General features: G+C 31.9%; 1 protein-coding gene and 1 long non-coding RNA gene across 6 annotated transcripts in view; one reads left to right on the top strand and one right to left on the bottom strand.

The window, feature by feature from the left end:
• Positions 1–25,149, top strand: part of LOC128250544 (uncharacterized) — a 78,329-nt gene that overhangs the window by 26,578 nt on the left and 26,602 nt on the right. The window lies entirely within an intron of this gene.
• The window catches only part of LOC149131434 (uncharacterized), a 111,997-nt gene continuing 96,031 nt past the window's right edge, over positions 9,184–25,149 (bottom strand). The window contains exon 4 of the long non-coding RNA XR_016237862.1: positions 9,184–9,708. This is a non-coding gene — a long non-coding RNA (uncharacterized LOC149131434). The remainder of the gene's footprint in view (positions 9,709–25,149) is intronic.

The following is a 25,149-nucleotide window of genomic DNA, read 5'->3' as shown; positions in this document are numbered from 1 at the left end:
TATATACATATATATACATATATATACATATACATATATTGTGCGTGTCTGTATGTATATATACACATATATTATATAGGAATATATTCACAGACATATATATAGATATATATCTTATGAATTTATATATAAAATATTGTATGTATATATAAATATATCTATATAGAGCGTTAGTGTGTTGGGGGCTGTTTTAAATGGTTAACTTTGATGTTTCTTCTTTTCAGTGTTTCCCATTACCTTATGAATAATTCATATGCAGTTCAGAACAATCAGGTTCCTATATCTGTCGTGTATTAACGTTCCTAACCATCATAGTCCCATTTCGGAAATAATGTAATGCCGAGAGTGGCGTTTTCTTTGTGCGTTTTGCAGTAAGTCGTAAGAATTTGGGCAACAACTTTATAAAATGATACAATCAGCAATGCTGTTCACATTAACACTTTGTTTTGATAAATGGTACTGTTAAAATGTTGAATGGGGATACAATAATGGACATATTTCTAAACTATTCTTTCAAATTAGGAATAAAGTTTAAAATGTGAGATGTTAGGAGGAAAAAAAAGTATTGAAATTGAATATCATGGGGCCATTATCACAACGATTCACGAAAACGCTGTTTACTATATACAAGCATACACACATACATATATTTATATATATGTATACGTATATATATATATATAATTATGTGTATTTCTTCTATCTTAATGAAAAAAAATTCTTCTGATAGAATAAATGGGTTAATAGAAACCAATGTAGCAAAGAACACAAAATAACTGTGGTTAGCTCCTGTTTTTAAGGCAGGAACTCCTTGAAACTTTGGGTATTTGAGTATATTTAAGAATTTAAGGATTGGAAAAAACTCATGTTATAATTGCATACTTTATTCCTACATATGTTTCAAAGGATTACAACCTGTGTGATCCATAGGGATCTTTGATATTAAAATTGTAACCTTCTCATCAGGGAAAGCATGGGAATCATCTTAAACGTAAGACATTATGACCGATTATGAAAACAATAGATGGATAAGGTTATGACTTGATTCATTTGAAAAAAACCGTTAGAGAATTGGACGCTGCCGGCTAGTGGCCCTGATGAGAAGGTTACAATTTTAATATCAAAGATCCCTATGGATCACACAGGTTGTAATCCTTTGAAACATATGTAGGAATAAAGTATGCAATTATAACATGCGTTTTCTCCAATCCTTAAATTCTTATATGTGTGTGCGTGCGTGCGTGCGTGCGTGTATGGTAGTGGGGCCAATAACCTTGCTTTACAGCCACGTATTTCTGCCTAAAGTCTCGTTGCCCACCCGAACATCGAAAAGCTTGTGCGTAAATTTGGTAGACAGAAACTGTGGAAGCTCTAGCGCTGCTTCTGTTTCATTTATACACACACGCACTCACGGATATATATATAGAGAGAGATGTGTGTGTGTGTGTGTGTTTGAGAGAGAGAGTGTGTGTGGAATTCCCTCTATATACGCCGTCCCAGCTTGATAAACGGTGTTCATATATCTACGTCGCTATCAGATAGCCGTTCGCCAAAATAACCGATAGAATAAGTACAAGCCTTAAAAATAGATATCCTCGGCAAAAGATTTTGTTTTTGACGGGAAAATGTTCACCAACATTTGATGAAGACTTCATCAGAGGACATTTATTGGAGAATTTACTCCCAACTCCGCTGTTATTGTACAATTTATGGTAGGCTTTACTAACCTCTGCTTCTGTGACAATCACTAGGCCATGCTATCTGATATTTTGGCGACTTTCGCACTCTCATCGAGAACCATGACTTCTCGGCTATAACTGATGTTTATTGGCAAAGACGCAATGCATGGAATTAAAGGTCTAAGTAAGCCAAAGAGTGACACAAAAGACTGGCGTGTCGTGTTGAAACGTATAGCAATCAGGCTCTTGCTCTCGTGATTACAAAGTCGCAGTTTCGGCTCCCGGACCAGACGGAGCGTTGTTTTCCTAAGGAAAAAAAAAACACATTGTTGTACGTTTCTCCGGTTCACCAGCGCAACGAGAAATGAATAACCCATAACTATTTACCCTTTAAATAAGTAATTTCGCCCTTTAATGTATACCTTAAATAAATAAAATTCCCCTGTGAAAGGACTGGTATTCCTTTCACGTGGGAATTTTGGGAACTAGGTCGCCGATACGCCGTTGAAATCGGATAATATTTATAGACTGGAACTCGAAACACTAAAGAACAGAATTTGGTGAAACACTTCGCGTTTGAAGTGACGAGAATGATAATAAGACTCCTCTGTAGAGATAGTGAAAATTTATTCAATAATACAGAGTGAAATGATGAAAAGCTTATAAGAAAAAAACAAATCAACATATCAAGCCACGAGTGACGAATTAGCTGAAACAGAGAAACAGCTGCAACAAAGTCTAGTTAAATAATTGAAGATATACGCATGCGTAAGAATTATATCAGCGTAGTCAGGAATAAACCAATAATTGACGTTATTTGGTAAGAAGAGGGTAGGTGTTTAATATATGATGAGAACACATTTCTTATTTCGATCTATAAACCCAGAAGTACATTTCCATTCCGTTTATTGATAAAATAATCAGCATAGAACTCTCATGTAAGTATGTATAAATGTATGTATGTATGTATATGTGTGTTTACATATATACATAAATGTGTAAGTATACACATACATACATACAGATATGTATATACATATGTGTGTATGCTCGTGTGTCTGTGAATACGAAGTTGTATGTATGCATCTGTGTGCGCGTTTCTGTTTGTTGTGTAATGTGTGTGTACATTCATGCGTTTCTGTGTCTGCTTGTGTGCTTTTGTAGATTATTGAGAGGAAAATGTAAAACTTGTCATCAAGACGTCCAAATTTCGAAAGTAATTAATGGTTTTGCTGCCATGTAAATTTACTCTATAAATTGATAAGCAGAAGAGATGTGTTTACCATTCCTCCGAAAATAGTATAGCCTCAAATATATATGTATATATATATATATATATATATACATATTACTTGCTCAATGTCGCATATACTTTTACCACAAAACTTCCTTTCACTTAAATAATTCAATTAATGTGTCACTTTCTACGAGCTATCCAGCTCACACACACAGGAACATACACACGCATACATAGACACATATAAAATATAATACATATATCTATATATATGTATCAGTATATATGAATACATGTGCATATATTTATATATGCTTACATATGTATATACATATATATATGTTTGTGCATGCATGTATGCATATATGTATATATATATACTCACATATCTATAATGTATCTATTTATGTATATATATATATATATATATATACATATATATATGCATGCACAAGCATATATATGTGTGTGTGTGTGTGTGTGTTCCTTTTTCTCTGTGATTATATTACCGATAAGCGAAAGCTTAATTTTGGCGCAGTTAGTCGATGGAAAATATTCGTGTGTAAATCACCACACCCGAATTAACTATTCATATAACTTTTCCTAATTACATTGATATACGTCTTTGCATGCGCATTTGTTGAAACATTTATCGTTCTTCTTTGTGTAAGGTACAAGTTTTCCCATAAGAGAAGTTACATTTTTAAGGAAAGTGTTCCATTTATTTTGTTAGTTATGTCCCCGTGAATCTCAGGTGTCCAATTTCTGTGATGCAGTTGTTGGAATGAAATACCGTTTTCCCTTCATGTTAAAAGGTTAATACAATTGAATAGGCGCAGGTGTTGCTGTGTAGTAAGAAATTTGCTGCCCAACCACATGGTTCCGGGTTCAGTCCCACTGCGTGGCACATTGAAGCGTCTTCTTCTGTAGCCATGTGAGGGGATTTAGTAGACGGAAACTGAAAGCAGCCCGTCATATATACATACATATATATATATATATATATGTGTGTGTGTGTGTGTGTGTCAGATTGCTTGACAATCGGAGTTTGTGTGTTTACGTCCCCGTAACTTAGCGGTTCGCGAAAGTAACCGACAGGATAAGTACTAGACTTAAGAAAAGAAATCCTGGGGGTCGATTTGATCGACTTAAAACTCTTCAGGATAGTGCTCCAGCATGGCTGCAGTGAAATGACTGGAGCAAGTGGAATAAAAATAATAAATTAAACTACTTTATCTTTACACATTTTATCCTTTGTTTCACTCATTGGCCTTGAAGAATTTTATCGGTCTCTTTGCCGAACCTAATCCACTCACAACAAGGCTTTGGTCGGTCCGAGGCTATAGTAGAAGACACTTGCCCAAGGGGACTGAAATGAGTAAAAGATAACATGAAGTCTTAAAAAGCACGAAACTCTCTACGTCACAAAATCCTCCGGAAGCCGTAAGAATTACCGTGTTTTAAAGTACACGCGAACCTATTTCTATTGTCTCATTCTTACTTTACACCTACCCCTATATTTTATACAGTCTGGTTCTGACACTGAAATTAAGTTCGGAAATTAATGATAGGTAAGCATAGCAAAGTAAGGTGTGTTGTGAGGTGGTAAGACTACCTTCGAATGAAATTTACCATTCCTATTTTCTTTCGCATTGAATCGAATTACCTCCTTTTAAGTCGTTAATAGCCTTAGGGAAGAAAGGCAGAATTAATTCAATTCTCTTTTTTCTCCCATTTCTGTCAATGCAATTCGTATTTCTTAATAGTAAAAGCTGATTACATATAAAATATATTTGATTATATCTTACTGAGTTTTATCCAAAGGTCATCTGCCAATAGTTTGTTTCAATGTTGAGCCAGGATTGGTGAATAAACAATAATTTCAAGCAGCTTTATCATTATTAGCTTTGTCTCCGACTGTTTGCCCTCTTCTCGGTAGGTTGCAAAACATACACACGCACGTGCGTATACGCACATATGCAAAGACACACATACACGTCCACGCACAATCAGAGAGAGAGAGAGAGTGATAAAGGTGAGAGTAAAAGAAAGGCACAGAAAGATAAGCTAGTTTAAAGACGTAACTGGCACTGTCGATTAAGATGACGAACGTTCTAGTTGATTTGATCAACGGAACAGCCTGCTCGCGAAAGTAACATGCAGGATACGTGTACCCCTAAGATAGTTCTCAGGGAGATTCAGAGTGAAACAGAATGTGGCAAATCTAGTCCTTTGAATAACAGGTGGAACTCACTTTTGCCAGCTGAGAGAACTTCAGCAACGTTAAATTAAGTATCTGGCTCAAGGACACAACAGGTCGAAGAGTTTCGAACTCACGACCTTAAGATGGGGAGTTGAGTACCTAAACCACTAAGCCACGCGCCTTCCCTAATGGACTTAGCATTTTTAGGAATAATGCCACAACTTATAAATGACTTTATTATTGACTTGTAAAGAAAAAGCTGTCACAATACAACACTTGGTAGACCGTCCATGGAGAAGGCCTTGTTTGGCTGTAACAGTGAATGGCAACTACTAACTGTGATTTAAATACTAACTCTGAGTTCTAGCTTCTATGAATGATATCTTCTGACTGTGTTTGTTTAAATCTTTAACGGGTATTTTTCTTAAAGTAGGTTATAGTGGCAAGAAATTCTCAAGAGAGATGAAGAGCAGATCTTCAGAGAAGAAACCCCACTCAGGCATGTGTTTCGGGCCTTAGCTTTCAAACCCCAAAATAATGCCTTCAAATGATATGGAGGTATGGAGTTCGTTTTTCTTCCTCCTCGACCAATGTGAAGTATAACTTGGAACATGTAAATGGGAAACTGCAACTGCGGTAACTGTGAATGTAGATTATATCTCATCATATGAATCCTAGAAGAGAATATGAAATATCTAAATATGCACATTTAAATGAAATATCAAATACATCTATAGATCATAACACCTCGTTCACTTGGATAATAGAATGTATTTTCTCTAGACAATATAGCATACTCGCTCGTGTTTACCTGCATATCATAACAAAAAAGACCATATTTCCAAGATATTATATAGTAAGATACAATTTTCCCCTAGATATTAATAACAGAATGTATCATAAACCACTAAATATGATAACATAATCACTCACGTTTACTGGATAATATTTCGAAAAGATTCATATTTGCTAAATATTACGACACAATACAATGTATTACGGGCTATCAATAACAGAACGTATCATATTCCACTCAATATAATTTATTACTTGAAGGGGGGAAAGCTGGCAGGATGGTTAACGCGTTGAACAAAATAACGGTATTTCGTCCGTCCTGTTAATCTTCATCTTCAAGGTTGAAATCTCGACTTCTGAATTTTGCAAACCATCTTCTGCAAGTTCTTTCAGTCAAGCATTCTGTCCCATAAACTGAGTGTATGTTTCGAGTCGCTTCGGCTGCAGAGTTTCCTTTTTTGTACTCATAAAGCATTATGTGCCTTAAATGCTCTTTGGATACTTCCACGCTAGAAAGGGTTTTAATATAAATTTACATTCTATTATTCTGTAAAATAATATTTAATTAGTTTAAATGTACACAAATGCATAAAAACAATTTTTAATTCCATTAGACATTCTAAACTACTATTAAATTTCATTCAATTTTAAAAAAGGTAAAATCGGACAGAACTTATGGGATGACCTGATATTTAAAATCTGGTTTTAAACACGGACAGAAGAGGAGAGACTTTCGATTGAGTGCAACAGACGAGATATAAATGTGTATATTCTCTACTAACAGATGCCACGTTACATACACTAGGACATATACTCTTCATTTGTGACGAATAAGCAACGTGATTCACATGAATTAGTGTATTTGTTGCTGTACGATGGCGGTGGAGGGAATGGAGAGGCGAAATACAAGAAATAATAAAGCTACAAATGGATCATTTGAAATTTACTAACAGAACTAGAATATTTTTTATTTGTAATTCTGAAACCAATGATTCGAAAGATAAAACAAAATACTGCTTCATATTATATTTGCCGTGATAAACATAGACGTTATTAAAAACACCATTTTTGTTTTCGGTATTTTTTCTGTTTTCCCCTTTGGTAATTATTATGTAATATTGAATAAATATATTAATTGAAGAAATTACATCAAACACCAGAAACTTTTAATGTTAGAACGCCAATATTAGTTGTATGTAAGAGAAATATTAAAACATTGGAAATGAGAAAATAATTGTAACTGGACTTTGATATTTAATGTATCATGGCTGTGTGGTTGAAAGTTTGATTAGCTAACCTGTGGTTTCTAGTTCGATCTTACTGTGAGATACTTTGTGTATTTTCATTTAACGTTATCTCACGTTTATCAATGACGTTTCAACGAAATTTGGTAGATACTTTATTCGTTACAGCTGGGATTATTTACTCTCTCCTTGGTGTTTTATATAGACCAGATACACTGCAAGAAAGTACCAGTATCAACACAGGGCAGCAGGTTTATATGAGATCTAGTAACATGATTTTATGCTGTAGACACAAATACATGCTACCGTTTGTAAGTTCCCCAGTTCGAATCCAGGACGAGTACCGAAGATAATAAAAACTATTATAATAACAATGACTAGTATTACATTCACTAGAATACTAAGCCAGTGGCTTAACAAGGTGAACATTTAAAAGTGCCATTAATATTTCAATTAGGAAATGCTATTGCTCTGATAAAGTGAGACTAAAGTATGCCAATATCTATTGGGAGTAGAAAGCATCAGCAATCATGTATCAATGGTTAATTAATATTCATGAAGCGATCTAAGTCTGTAGTTAAAGTCATTACAATTGAAATGAAAGCAATTAGTTTATAAAGTTGTCTTGCTATCAACAGAGCTCTCCATTCAATCAAATTTGTATCGTGTGACGGCAATGTTTCTGATGCCAGATCATTAGTTCACTGTGAAGAAAACTATACACACCATTGCACACAAACACACACAGGTATGATTATAGAAATATGGATGCATATGTATGTTTGCATAGACAGATAGATGGATAGATTGTTTTATATGTCTATATGCTTTACATTTTACTTCCTTCCGTCATCAGACGGCGGCAGGCAGGGGTACTGTCTTGAAGTGTTTATTCGAACACATTGACACATAACTATTCACTTTTTTGTGACTGGATCTTATACGATCGGTCTCGTTCCCACAGGAATCGCTAAGTTACATGGACTAAACAAACGAACACCGGTTGTCAAGTGGGACAAATACGAACACAAATACGGGATTCTATCGGTTTCAATCTGTCAATTCCTTATGTGAAATAAGGTGAACCTGATATTTTTTGGTTCTCTGTACACGTTTTACCAATGTGCTTAGTGAATCCACTGCAGTTGTCTCTTACATGCATTGTATTCTGAACCACGATAGAAGATTAGGGTGGTGGAGTAAAGATATTGTTGGTTCTCTTATCTCATCTGTGGGAGTCGTGCATCTTGCTATGTACGCAACAAATGCTATATGTGGGTGTGTGTGTCTGTATCTTTTGCGTTTGTGTATGTGTGCGTATGTACCTTCCTATATTTCGTTGATAAGGATAACCACAAGAGGAAGGAGGCATTGCAAAGAATATACAAAAACACATTGAATATTCATAGAACTAATGTAGAAACCAAGACAGACTTTGCAAAAAAAAACCTGATTCCAGACCATAAATCTTTGACAAAATTTATTGCTAAATTCTTCGTTTCCTAATTCTTTTGTTACCAATCTTTATAACTCCTGAAGTAAAAGTCCGTATCAGAATTATGCATATGGCGATATGGTGTCCAGACACAGGGTGGACTTGTGCATGTACCGTTGTTATCTCCATGTTGTTAACATCTGTAGTCATTTTAATTCGCCAAATGCAATTAGAAAATAGCTTATATATATATATATATATACACACATATATACATATATATATATGCACATATATACATATATATACATATACATCATATATACATATACACATATATACATATACACATATATACATATACACATATACACATATACACATATATACATATACACATACACACATATATACATATATATACATATATATATATATATATTATATATATAATATATACATACACGATATATACATATATATATATACATACACATATATACATATATATATATATATATATACATATATATATACATACACATATACATACACATATATACATATACACATATATACATACACAAACATATTACACACACACATATATATACATATATATATTTATACATACACACACACACATATACATATATATACACATATATATATACACACATACACACACATATATATATATATGCACATACATATAACACTATTAAATGTGTTTGTTTTTTCATAATTTTTGTCTCCATATCTGACTTTATTTTATTATTTTGTTGTCATGGAAACTAGTAATTGTGATTATTCTTATGCACGCCCGGCGTGTATGAGAAGAGAATTAGTTCAATAACATACACGGAGTTACCAATATAAACGGCAGTTGTTTACATTAGACACTGATCGAACACCAATATGATTTATTATATATGTGTGTGTCGGTCGTTCCTGTATATGTGTGTGTGTGTTTATACATACATGTAAATAAATACAGATTGTCGAAATGTTATGGAATTTTTCTGACTTGATCGCATGTTTATTTTTATCGTTTTTTCTATTTATTTACTTCTTTTTCATTTCATTTCGTTTTTTTTCTTCCTTGGCACAAAAATCTTTAGGAAAAACAAAAGAAGGAATCATTACATGTAAGACTTCACATTGAATTATACTTGGAAAATTTATTTATAGTATGGGCAAAATTATATACATGGACACATAGACAGAGATACGTGCATACGTACGTATGTACATACATACATATATACAGTATATATACAGTATATATATATATATATACGTATATACGTACGTGTGTGTGTATGTGTATATATGTACTGGGAAACGTGCTTAGTAAATAAATGATATAAATTGCATCATCCTGCTTATCTTTTTCACATACGCACCCATATATATACACACACAAACAGAAATATAGTCATGCCTATATATATGCATATACATACACACATGCATATACATACACACATATATATATTTATATATATAATCATATACATATATATAACTCGATTCTATCTCATAATTCTGCGTATATCTAAGATATCTGAGACAGGAATACTTCGACCACAAACCTGGACGTTGTAAATGAATAGTGATACTTAAACATATTCGTGGTTACATATTCATATACATTGTCCAAACATATCATTGCATATTAAACAAAATAAGAACTCGTTAGCTAATGGATTCTCGTCTTCCGTATATCAAATTCATAACTGTACTTACACGCATGTGCATAAACACACACACACCCTCAAATACATCCACACACATTCATACAAATACATGTGCCTGGGTGTGTCTGTATGTATGTATGCTCATAAAGGAATATGTGTGTGTGTGTGTGTGTGTGTATCTCTCCCTCTTGTGTGCATCTATTTATATTCATATACAAACGTAAAGATATATATATAGTAAAACACATCAACATGTTAATCAGGAATAGACTGAATTATCCATTTCTTCAAAATAAATGTGTATGTATGCTTGCATCTGCTGAAAATTTCAGACGTAGAGTTCAGTAGAGAGTTAGGGGTCTAGGGACCTTATATCTGAACAAGATCTGCGGACTTATGCTGATATGCCTGTCTTATGCTAGCACTTAAAACGTTTCAATCCACATCCACTCAGTAGAATATCACTGTGAGCACCGGGCTTCAACAGAATTTCCATAGCCATAGTGTATCCAACAGAACATTTATCGTTAGACATCAGTCTGTGCCCACCACTTCCACATACAGTGAACAAAATTAAAAAAAAGAACCGAAGTCTATTAAGGTGAGCTTCATATTTTTCGTTCCATATATGAGAAGACTACACCTCTGCGTACGAGGCACTTTCTCAGCAGTTTTCGAAATCCGCCTTTCCTTTCAACTGCTCTGTATATAGTTTCAAATGACGTGATCTATTCGATAGCGACATCGCATCACTCTGAACTACAACGGTTGTGGTTTTAAGATCGTAAGCAAGAAAACCATCGTTCTGTGTTTGTGTGAAAGCACTGGATAAATAGGCACCATTTATGTTTACAGTGATGCCAAAAAGCTCTTCTTTCAGCTTGAGACGGCTTCATATATTGTTGGCATAGAATGAAGCTACGTTTTCAGTGTTATTGCTGTTATTATATAGTTCAGAATTATTTTCCTATGGATATAAATATATATATATACACACACTTAACTAAGTATGGATATAAATATATATATGGATATAAATATAAATATATATATATATATATATATATATATATATATACACTTAACTAAGTATGGATATAAATATATATATATATATATATACACTTAACTAAGTATGGATATAAATATATATATATATATATATATATATATACACTGAACTAAGTATATATATATATATATATATATATATATATATATATATACTTAGTTAAAACTTGAACAAGGTTGTGTGTTATAAAAATATTCATAAAAAACTGTTCCCTCTATCTACGAGCATATACATTTGCCTGCGTATGAATGTGTTCATATGAGTGTGTTAGTGTGTGTGTGTGTGTGGCGATGATGTTGTTACCGAACTTTTGCGTTAGTATCTATAAAAGCTTCATTTTTTTAATAAATGTATTTTGCTCTGAAATATTTTCATTAATTTTCGGTCATTTTTTTTTTTTGTCCATACTACTTAAGCTTCATGGATTTAGGTTGGTTTTCATTATTTTTGTTTAAATTTCTATAATTTTGTTTAAGTTTCGGGCAGACACTTTACATCTACGAATAGACAAAGAAAAAAGTGAAAATTTATTTAAAAACCGACGGTTTCTGCTTTTGTTTATCTTTTCTCAGTAAAATTTATGAGCAAACGGCCATATTTTTCTAGTTTCTCTCTGTATGATAATGTATTCTTCCATGTAGGTTCCCCTGATACAGACTAGAACCTAGAAAAAAGACATGAGAAACTGTTTGTGCGGGTCATCAAATACTACTACTACTATCAATATTAATAATAATAATAATAAAGATAAAAACAGTTTAAAATTTTGGAACAAGGCCAGCAGTTTCGAGGTAAGGGATAAGACGATTACATCGATCCCAGTGATCGACTGATACTTACTGTATCGGTCCCGAGGGGATGAAAGGCGAAGTCAACACCTGGGCGGTATTTGAACTCAAAACGTAAACACGGACAAAACGCCGCTAAGCATTTCGCCAGGCGTGCTAACAACCCTGCAAGTCAACGCATTAAAAACATCAATAGCAACAAAAATAACAATCCTTTCTACTATAAGCACAAGGCCTGAAATTTCGGGAGAGGGTGCTAGTCGATTACATCGACCCAAGTGTTTCACTGGTATTTAATTTATCGACCCAGAAAGGATGAAAGGCAATGTCAACCTCGGCGGAATTTGAATGCAGAACGTAGAGACGGACGAAATGCCGCAAAGCATTTCCCTACCGTGATTATGAAGATAGTAATAATTATAAATAAATTAATAATAATTAATAATAATCCTTTCTACTTTCAGGCCTTGTGCATTTGCACAAGGCCTGAAATTTGTCGGAGGGGTCTAGTCGATTACATAGACTCCAGTGTTTCACTGGTACTTAATTTATCGACTCCTAAAGGATAAAAGGTAAAATCAACCTCGGCAAAATTTTAAACCACAACGTAAAGACAGACAAAAATGCTGCTAAGCATTTTGACCGGTGTGTTACCGATTCTGCCAACTCTATATTATAGGCCCAATGACTGAAATCTTTTGGAAAGGAACTCGTCGATTATATCGACTGCAGTACTCTATTGGTTCTCATTCCATCGATCGTGAAAGACAAAGTCAAACTAGGAGGAATTTGAAATCGGCTAGTAAAAGCGGAAGAAACGCCTCGAAAGAAACAATAACAACAATAAAAGAGGAAGATAACGATGATGATGATGATGAAGAAAAAGTAGACCAAGAATGCGATGAAAAGGAGATGTAGGAGGAGAAAAAGTGATTAACTATGGAATTAAAGAAAACATTTTGTTACTATAGTCACCATATTAATCACAAAGTAATTATTTCTTCTTGCGTTTAGAACAATAGTTTGAATGTAAGTGCATAGATTTACGTATACCCATTCGTTTAATTCCGTATGCAATGTATGTATGTATGTATGTATGGATGGATGCATGTAAACAAATAAATACTTTTACGTAAATCTGTACATTTATATTCGGACTATTGTTCTAAACGCAAGAAGAAAGAAATAAAAATTATATATATAGACGTGTGTGTGTGTGTGTGTGAGTATAGTTCTTTGTACAGTACAAATAGCCTAAATTGAATAAGAAATCGATAGGTAGACAAAATATGATAGATTTATATAGGGACATGCATTTTGTGTATATATATATATATATATATATATATATATATATATATATGTATATATATATATATACACACACATTATGAATATACATATATAAGTACATCTTTCTCTCTCTCTCTCTTATATATATATATATATGTATATATATATATATTATGAATATACATACATATGTACATCTCTTTCTATCTCTCTCTCTCTCTCTTTATATATATATATATATATGTATTATATATATATAATGTGTGTGTATGTATGTATGCATGCATATATGTATGAGCGAGTTTGTATTTAAATAAGTTAATACACGTACAACTTCTAGTTCTGCACTTTCGTTTCATCCTATGTCAAGTAGATATCTCTGAGACACCATTACCTATTGACGAATCTAATGGTTCTGACCAGTGGTGAGAGCAAAAGGAAATGGTCAGATTTGTTTGGCCGTCAGTGCAACATGTTTCTGTCTCTTCTGATAGATGCAATGGGCAAATAAAAATTTAATACCTCTGAAGACGTACAGTAAATTATTATATACATATATATGCATATAACTATAAACATATGTACATACTTATGTACCTATCTATCTTTTTAGTTGTGTGTGTGTGTGTGTGTGTGTGTGTGTGTGTGTGTGTGTGTGTGTGTGTGTGTGTGTGTGTGTGTGTGTGTGTGTGTGTGTGTCTCATATTGACGCGGTTCTTTAGCTCCTACCAACAAATTCTAATTCTTCTATACACAGAAATTTAATTTCCGTTGCTTCTTTCCGCCCTCTCATATATAAAATGTTCGTGTGTGTGTGTGCATTTAAATAAAAATACGCTAGGTATATAACACCTTTCAATATTTATACATATAGTTTTACCTCTGATTCCCATTAAATCACCACACCACTCCCATACACATAATGCAATTCGGTTATATACCTTTCAACATTTATAGATTTATTTTCTGCCTTTAATTCTCATTATATATGCATCTCTCTCTCTCTCTTACACTCAATGTAGTATATATATATATATATATATATATTTCCAAAGCTATAAACCTATAAAAGCCTTTCCACAGTAATATATATTTCCAACCTCTAATGCTCATTAAATCTACATTTTTCACTACTTCTTCTGTGCGCATGCGTATATAGATACAAATGCTTGCATGCATCCACTACCCACACACTCATATACTCGCATAAAACCATACAAACACATGTATATATATATGTATATGCATACATCTATTCCTAACGTATATTTACATACAAAATCGTGTGCATATAAAATACGTATTTTTTTTTTATTCTTCTTGTAATGCTCATTAATTCTACACATTCTCTCCTTCACTTTCTCCTCTTCCCTCTCCTTATCTCTCTCTCTTACTCTGCCTCATTCTATCCCTCCTCCTTTGCAGAAATATTGATCACCACATTCTTCAATTGATGTTCATCAACAAGAGTATAAATTCACCTTAAAGTAAGACTTTGACTGAAATAAAAGAAGAACAATATAATGTATGGGTTCACCGCATTTATTACAGATAGAACACTCGGCAGTATTCTGCAAATTATTGTATATTTTTATCCTTAAAACAGTGGTTGAATTGTTGTTGTTGTTGACGTTGATTTTATTCCATTTGTTGTTGTCGTCGCTGTTGTTATATTTTAAAGGTTTTTATTTCGGTCGTTATTCCCACATACCTCCTAACCGTTTCAATAAAATATTTTTGCAAATATTAATAGCAACATATCTCATAAATATATACATTTGAATGTACGTATGTATGTATATATGCATGAAGGTATATATATATATATATATATATATATATATATCTCGAAAGCAGTAAAGAAATAGGAAGACAAATAATAATAATAATCTGTCGTTCAATTGAGTTGTCTGCGAAAAGATCTTTAAAATGCAGAAACGGAATGGTAAACGAATAAATACATAGAATCGAAATAACCATAAAATGAACAAACACATAAAGGATATAATGTATCAGAGAAATATTTAAATTAGAATATGTGTGTGGGTGTGTGTGTTAGATACGGTGTCCTGCCACCCAGGTGGGATACAAAGCATTTTGCAGGACATTCCCTCTGCAAAGTATACGTGTTTGGCATCACAGCGGTCAGCAAGCAGAAGGCCATTACGGATTTGGTGAAGGCTGCCTGGAGTGTCATGTAACATTAATTATGATGTATTCAGTGCCATGCTTGGAAGTACGTCATATAAACGCGGTTTATTGTGTGTCTTCCGTATGAAGCTGTTAGTAAGTCATATTTAAATAATTTGTATATTAGATGATATTTGTTTCTATATGGACTACTTTGTTGATCCTACATGAAAAAGGAAATTTAATATACATACGTGTGGGTGCGTGTGCGCACGTGTATATTATATATCGGTATATATATATGTGTGTGTGTGTGTGTGTGTGTGTGTGTGTGTGTATGCATATATAAATATATATATAAATATATATATAAATATATATATAAATATATATATAAATATATATATAAATATATATAAATATACCTATATATATATATATACCTATATATAAAATATATATATATTTTATATATACATATATATATATATGTATATATACCTATATATATATATACACCTATATATAATATATATATATGTATATATGCCTATATATATATATATACCTATATATATATATATATATAAAATATATATATATATATATATACCTATATTTGTATATATACCTATATATGTATATATACCTATATATATATATATGTATATATACCTATATATATATATATATATATACCTATATATAAAATATATATGTATATATACCTATATATAAAATATATATGTATATATACCTATATATGTATATATACCTATATATATATATATATATATGTATATATACCTATATATATATATATATATATATATACCTATATATAAAATATATATGTATATATACCTATATATATATATATATATATATATACCTATATATAAAATATATATGTATATATACCTATATATATATATATATATATATATATATGTATATATAAAATATAGATATATATATACCTATATATATATTTTATATATACATATATATATATGTATATATGAAATATATATATATATATATATATACCTATATATAAAATATATATATATTTTATATATATATATATATATATATATATATATATACCTATATATAAAATATATATATATTTTATATATATATATATATATATATACCTATATATAAAATATATATATATTTTATATATATATATATATATATATACCTATATATAAAATATATATATATTTTATATATATATATATATATATATATATACCTATATATAAAATATATATATATATATATACCTATATATAAAATATATATATATATATATACCTATATATAAAATATATATATATTTTATATATATATATATATATATATATACCTATATATAAAATATATATATTTTATATATATATATATATATATATATATACCTATATATATAAAATATATATTTTATATATACATATATACATATGTATATATAAAATATATGTATATATATATATACCTATATATAAAATATATATATATATATACCTATATATATAAAATATATATATATTTTATATATACATATATACATATGTATATATAAAATATATGTATATATATATACCTATATATATATATATATATATATACCTATATATATATATACCTATATATATATAAAATATATGTATATATAAAATATATATATACCTATATATACATATATATATTTTATATATACATATATATATTTTATATATACATATATATATATGTATATATATACACCTATAGATATATATATACCTATACATGAATATATAAACATACACATACTTATATATATGTGTGGGTGTGCATATAGATGCCGAAGATAGAAGAAAGATTATATTCTTTGTATAATGTCCTTGGGAATGGCTTTAGATGAAGAGGATTTAATTCAAGAAGAGATTCTACTATTGCTGGGCGGTGTTGAGAGGGAAATAGTTAGGGAATGGTCTCCAGAGTGGGTTAATTGTAGGGGAGATTGATTAGCGCAATTAATTTATACTTCAGTGTAGAAAGCGATGCCACGTATCGTTGAGAATGTAGGAACGGCAGGCAAAACGGGTTTTTTAAATGCGGGGCTATTTATACAGGCATCATAGTGGTAAAAGAATGAATAGAACATTTTTACCTTTGACGAGGGGACCAAACTTGGTTTTATCGGTAAGAATCTAGGAACTGCGATCATAACGAGTGTCTAAATGTATTTTAATGTGTTTATTATGGATACAGCGGTCAAGAACCATGTCAGTTAAAATAGTGGTTAAAGAATGAATAAAACAGCTTCATGATGGATATTTCATGTTGGTTGATGGTCTGCTAAAAGATGGAGTAAAATCAGTTGGAGACAAAATCGTCTTTTATCTGTAATGAGGAGACGAAACCTGGTTTCATCAGAATTTTGTAAAACTGTGTAGCATTGCAGCTGTGAGTGTATGCACAGTAATCGTTGTGAGTTAAATCAATGTTTTCTAAAGACAATTTGCAAATAGTAATGTCAGGTCTCCTGTATTACAATTACGTCATTCAATAACTTTTATTCCAGAACTACAATACATGACATGAAGCAGTAAATATTTATCCAATGAACTGCGTGTAAGAGATGTTGTCACGAATCTCAGCTCACGCTACTAATGCCTCCGTTATTTCTTCTCTAAAGGCTCCTCAATCCATTTGATTATGTAATCAATTATAGAATTAACTGATGTTAATTAAAGAGATAATAGTTTATTTTAAGTGAGAACAACGAGATTTATTTTTAGGGTAGAATAGTTACTTGTTATACAATCATACCTTTCCTACACTGAAATCAAAACGATAGACCAACCTCAAAATTCTTCTGGAAATCAAATAATTTACTGTGACATGAATGCTACGTATTATTTCTACAAGCACAATACTACGGGCTTCTACAAAAAACTACAGTTTTATATAATTGTACTATAAGCTCTTAACTATAGAATTCTGCTACAGTCAGATTACTATGTCCTTCTGCTATGGCCTACTACGGTAACAATAATACTGCTAGCGTCTATTATAATAACAGAATTATGTACTTTTATTTACCAATGTACTATATACTTCTATATCCACGTTACTATCTGCTTCTACTGTAAATACAGCGCCATCATCCGGTTTCTGTGACTGACGAGGAGATAACCACTCCGAAATGCTTGCATCTCACAGTATGGATAGGTGGCGCAGCGAGCTGATTTAAGTGTATTTACAGTATCTATCTACAGCGGAAAATTTCTTCCAAGAAAAGCACAGTGAATGGCTTATTTACAGGTCTGAACGAACTACTGGCATATTCGAACTGGTAACAAAATTGCATTTGTAAATACCGTGATATGTCGTTCTATCTTGACTAAACTGCGTAATTCTACTAGAACCACTGTACTATAAAAAAATATACTATATACATCTGCTATGAGTATGTTGAATGTGCTACAGCTTGGCCATACCCGCTAAAAGATACTAAATAAATACATTTATTCTTCTATACAATACTTATTAATAGCTGTTATAACTACTGTGACTAATCGTTGTAATATTGTTTATCTTTGAGCAACATGGACTTTCAATTGTAATTCTATCTCAGACAATAATCATAAATTAATTCAGGATTCAGTTAAATTCACATAAAATTACAGAACTAAATCAATTACACAAACTTTACATGCAACAAAATTCTCCAGTTGCTCATTACAACTAACATTTTTGGAAAGAATGTGTAAGTCAAAAATATTGATCAATATCAAAGACACTGTCGGCAAATTCATATGCAATATATGTTTCCAGAATTAAATAAGTGACCGTAAGATCGTCATATCAAGATCCTACAGTTGTCCTACTATATAATCATTTAGAGATTTTAACTGTCTCCGATATATCATTAATACGTGACTTCTGCACATTTTCATTGTTCACAAACTTTATTTCCTTCTAATCCGATTTGGCTCGGTAATACAGGTCCTAAATCTTAATTTAAATCTTGGTGATCATTTCGATGATCAGGTTTGATGCGAATTCCTCGTTGAGAAACTGATAACACTTTCTTCCAGTAGACTTAATTCCGCTCACCGAGAGACTATTCTAACATTTCCAATCTGTTTATGCTTCAGAACACAGAAGAGAGATCTAAAACAACTGGAGAACAAAACCCTTATTTCTTCTTGCCAAGTTACTTTTCTCTTTTCTTGTTTGCGTTATTCCAACGGTAAATGATTATTTATCTGTTTGGAGCTGAATAATGAAGACTCGGAGATAACCACCTTGCATATGGATACTGGGACATAGATTTCATTCGCAAATGCGCTTAAGGAAGATATTAATCTCATAATTTACTCACCACACTACCACTTATATGAGAGGAATTTAGACTTAGTTGAAAATACTCTTATACGCTATAAGAATATATGTATTCTTTCGAAAAGATGTGAAATAATAACTTTCTGGAACAATGTATCTCGAAACAAGTACAGCTAGAAAAGATAGCATGTAGATATTGGGTTAAAAAGCTATTTTGGTAAGAGAAAGTCGAAGGCTGGTCGTGGGACTGGAACAGAGTCTCTTGTAGGCATGTCAAGCGTTCGGCCATGGGTAGTCGTCGCTTTTTTTTTCCTATTCACAAGAATGTTTCCACCCAATGCTATTATTTATAACTTTATCTCCTTCGAGATATACTGTTACAAAGAAAAGATAGCTTTGTCAAAAGTGGCGTTGTAATAGGGGTAAATTTCAATAAGCTAGAAACTTCAAGCTTTCAATTCCCTGTAGCTGACCTTTTAATTCTATTCTATCCCTTTATAAGATGTAATAGTCATTCAAGATTCAGTTAAATTTGCATAAAAAATTACCTAAAGAATTTTCTTCGCAGTCTGTTAAGGTATGGCAATTTTTTGGCCAATTCTAAAATAAATTAGTATTTTTTCAAATTATATTATACTAGGTAATTTGGAAAGGTAAATCGATTACACTAAACACAGTACATGAATGGTATTTATTTTATCGACTCTGAGAGGATGAAAGGCTAAGTCGATCTCGGCGGAATTTGAACTCAGAACGTGGAGAGACGAAATACCGCTAAGCTTTTCATCCAGCGTGCTAACGTTTCTGATTTCGTTATTGCTCACAAAGGGCTGAACATAGAGGGGTTCAGTCGATTACATCGACCCAGTACGTAACTGGTAATTTATCGATTCCGAAGGGATGAAAGGCATATTTGACCTCAGCGGAATTTGAACTCACAACGTAACGGCAGACAAAATACCTCTAAGCATTTCGCCCGGCGTGCAACGTTTCTGCCAGCTCACCGCCTTAGAATCTGAAAATATTATTTTTAAAAAAGGTATTATAGTGAATATCGGAATCAGTCGAACTTCCTACCAACACTCAAAGTTATGAATTATGTATGTAGGAGAAGAGAAACTTCTAGTGTCTCTGAAATAGGTGAGCCCAAAGGTAGACTTCATTCTTGCCTTAGTTCTCCCCATGGCAGGTAGATTTTAAAAAAATGGAAACATAATTGTCTTTGTCATAGACCCATTACGGGGCCCGGGAACGTATATGAACTCTCTACATCTTTCACACCAGGCAATTTATCATTTACCAAAATATTCAGCTGTGTCACAAACTGAAAGCAACGGATATAAAAAGTCATTGCAAATTTCAATTTTCGTATATCAGAGATAGGAAAACAGAGCTGCAAATACGTCGATTCCTTCTTATCTAACAGTTAATATAGATAAATTAAACTGTAATAAACTTCTTTGTTCATGGAACCATAATAATTTACTTTCAGTCATTGCGCGCTCTATATATTTATCTCTCTGTCTCTCTATCTTTCTCTCTCTCTTACCACCTATCTGTATTAATTTTATAAATTAAAATCCGGTTGATGTTTTTTCATTGTTTTTTTTCCTTCGTTTTTCATCATTGTCTGTGTGCTTTTTTTGATTTGATTTTTGTTGATGTCTCGAAATTAATTTTTCTTTGATATCTCCCCCCCACCCCAGTTTTATTTATCTATGATTTTTGTTCTTATCTTTCCAGGAATAGGGTGAAATTTAAAGAAATCTCGAAAGTTTTAATGTATTTTCTATTATTTGCTTATTTGAATCAATATAAAATAATTAGAAGTTTCCCGATTTGAGGCTGAACACGTTCATCGTAAATTTATCATTTCTTATAACTAGTTAGAAAAACAAACTGCTTAGATGACAGAAATAAAAATATATAGCACAGCAATCTGAGAGGTCAACACTCCGAATTAAGAACAAAGATTACGCCCAACGTAGTGATATTTAATTTCCAAGAATTTTCTATTTCAAATGAGAACATCTTATATCGCAGAATATCTGTTCTGTTATATCCATCTGTGTATGCTTACGAAGATATTTCGCTACTGCTTCTGCCACTTCCCCTCCTCAAGATTTCAGTCATACTGTAACATCTATTATGCTTTACTCGCTCTAGGACTCTGGGCAAGTGATATAACTGGGCAAGTGATATAATAATAATAATGGTGATGATGTTTCCTTATCAACCAATTTTTATATGTTCATAGAGAGCCTCAAATGGGTTTATGCGTCTTTCTTACCTTTCTGAAACATAAATTAAACGAAGAAATTCCATCCAGGAATCGAAGTCTTCAACTTGAACCAAGTCAAAGTAAAACATGTCAGGCAGTTTTCCAAACGTCTGAAGATGTTTGTATTAGTCCTAGTCATCTATAGCCAATACCTAATTGTTGCCTGTCAGATAATCTAGCCCTCGAGTGATTAGATTATCAATTCACACTGCACTCACCCATTCACAGAAACTCAATCTCTCAATGACATCTACAAATTTAAGAAGGAACAGCACAAGTATAGCAGACGTATTACTCGCCAGTTTCCAGTAACAAACGATCTCATAAAGCAACTTCAATCCTCTGCTCAGCGGAAGAGATATGAAAGTTGGACGTTAATCAGTTAATTACTAAGTGAGTTTATAGGTTACAAGTCGTTGCAGTGCATTGAATTAAAAACAGACTTTTCATGGCAGAGAGAATATTTCTCTTCAGTTTGTAAAGTAAATTTGAATATCACCGAGATAATTTCTACCTATATTGCGAAACGTTAGAGAATTTAAAGACTAGCTTGATAATAGAATTTGTAAGGAACAGAAATTAAACTGGTCTTTAGCTAATGTATATAAGTTATTTCGTGTTAAATCAATTAAGAATACTGGTCAATGGTCAATCTATTCAGAAACTTGCATATAATGAATGTCGATAGACTGCCAGTCTGATGGCCACAAGTTCATATTAAGTTAACAGTAAAGTTCATCAACGATCTTCTCCCTCTTTTCACTTCAATTTTCTTTATATGCGTTTAGTAGGATCTATTCTGTTGAAGATATTCGAGTCAGATCTGCTGTCTGGTGATAACGTTTTGCTTTCATTAGTGTTGATGTTCTGGAAAAGGTTAAGGTTATTGCACTTCCAGTACTGAATAAGCAATATAGATAATGAAAAATGGAAATAGTTAGCTACCAGAATGAGTTGTAAATCTCCGAACGAATGTAAATTGTGATAGCGTGTTTACCTTCTCCAATGATATCAGATTAGTAGTGCAAATAACGTAGGAGGGTTCCAAACGAGAATCAAATCTGAACGACTCTCATAACTCTTGCTAAAGTACGTTGTTATAGAAGAAAGTAGACTGTGATGGAAATAAGACGAGTACACACACACACGTGTACATCTGTCTGTGTGTATGTATATATGTATTCACGTATACATGTATGTATATACCTATATATATATACATATATATATATATATATATATATATATACATGCATAGATATGTATATCTATATATATAAAAATGAATAAAGATAGTCAAGAAGAAGGAGTACGTTTAGACAACTATTTAATAAAGACTACACATGTTTCGATACAACAGGGATACACATATATACAGGATTTAAATTAAGCAACGGTTTACCTGTATTATGGTATCCAGTTGTATCTCATCAGGTGATATATGATCGGTTTCCCCGTAAGTAAATCTTTCACTTTGATGTTAACACATCCAACTAGCTCTTTTGAATTGGCTATTTGGTAATTCCAAGGGTGAACGAGCTCTTTTTTGTACTCTAATACGTTCCTAATGGAATACACCTTATATATATATATATATATATGATAAAATCTTTATAAGAATTTATCAAGTAGTCAGCGTGAAAAAACCCCATAAGGAAAAAAAACCCATCGTTTTTTTCATAAATATATATAATATATATATTTTTGGGCAGTTTTGACTGATTTAGTCCCTCTAAGCGTGAGGCATTACTATATAGTAATGCCCTTATATAAATTATATATATATATATATATATATATATATATAAGGGTGAAAAATTGAATATTAATTTGATTAATGTCCATTCTAAACCAGTGGCCTAGCATATTGAAAAATTCTGAACATTCAGAAATGGCTATTTGAATGACAAGTACAACTCATTTTCTCCTAGTTGACTGAACTAGGGCAACGTGAAATGAAGTGTGTTGCTCCAGAACTCAACGTGCCGCCGGGAATTGAAATCATGGCTTTTCGATCATGAGCGGAATTCCCTAACCACTAAGCTACCACCTAATATGTATATTTAGGCACAGTTACGTTTTCGTGACTCGAGTTTCGTACTTACTACAGCTGTAATATCTCGATATAACTCTTCTTTTATATCATTTGGCTGTTGTTTGCTTTATTATTCATATTGTCTGTGGTGGATTGATTTTAAATATTTTGTTGCATCTTCTTTGTTCGTTATGATTATATTTAGGTTTCCTTCTCTCTTTTAGGTTGCATCTATTTCTGTTTGTGATGTCAAATTATTTTTATTCATCGTAGACAGTGCATTCCTGTATGTAAATTACTCCAGTATACGTCCCATGATAATCACAGAAAATATATAATTACCACGCAAAATATACACCACATAATCAGAAGTGAGATAAGTTCAATTTGAACCATGATCAACATACGCAACCAGCAATGACCCAATAACTGTGCAGATCATGAAAACATAAATAGTAATCTTCCATAGGGTTAGAGGAAACGAACGACAAATTCCTAATTCAATACAAACCACTACAAACTCCATACACACAAAAACTGTTATAGAAATACGTTTAGAATATTTAAAGACAAAAATATCAACAACGGTTAATGACTCTATAGATAAGATTATAATATTAAACACACTAAACATAATAACAATGGACGAAATGAATGACTGGCAAACAAGAAGCTTTTAAGGACAATTTGATAAACAAGCCATAATATAAACAAGGGGATCTAATCGCGAAATCAAATAAACAACGAACCGTAGATGAAAAAGAAAATATTCCGTAATTTGAAAAATCGGAGATACGCTTTTATGAATTTCACAGTTTTAAATTGGATAAACAAAATGATTTTCCTGAACAGCAAAATATCTAAGGCAACATCGAAATACAGAGATGGATGGCTGAAAAGGTCTTTAACT

The sequence above is a fragment of the Octopus bimaculoides genome, chromosome 22 (genome assembly GCF_046866305.1).
Source record: "Octopus bimaculoides isolate indiv1 chromosome 22, ASM4686630v1, whole genome shotgun sequence".
In the NCBI taxonomy this organism is placed as follows: domain Eukaryota; kingdom Metazoa; phylum Mollusca; class Cephalopoda; order Octopoda; family Octopodidae; genus Octopus; species Octopus bimaculoides.
The sequence above is the reverse complement of the archived record's forward strand: the minus strand, read 5'-3'. Positions and strand labels throughout refer to the sequence as shown.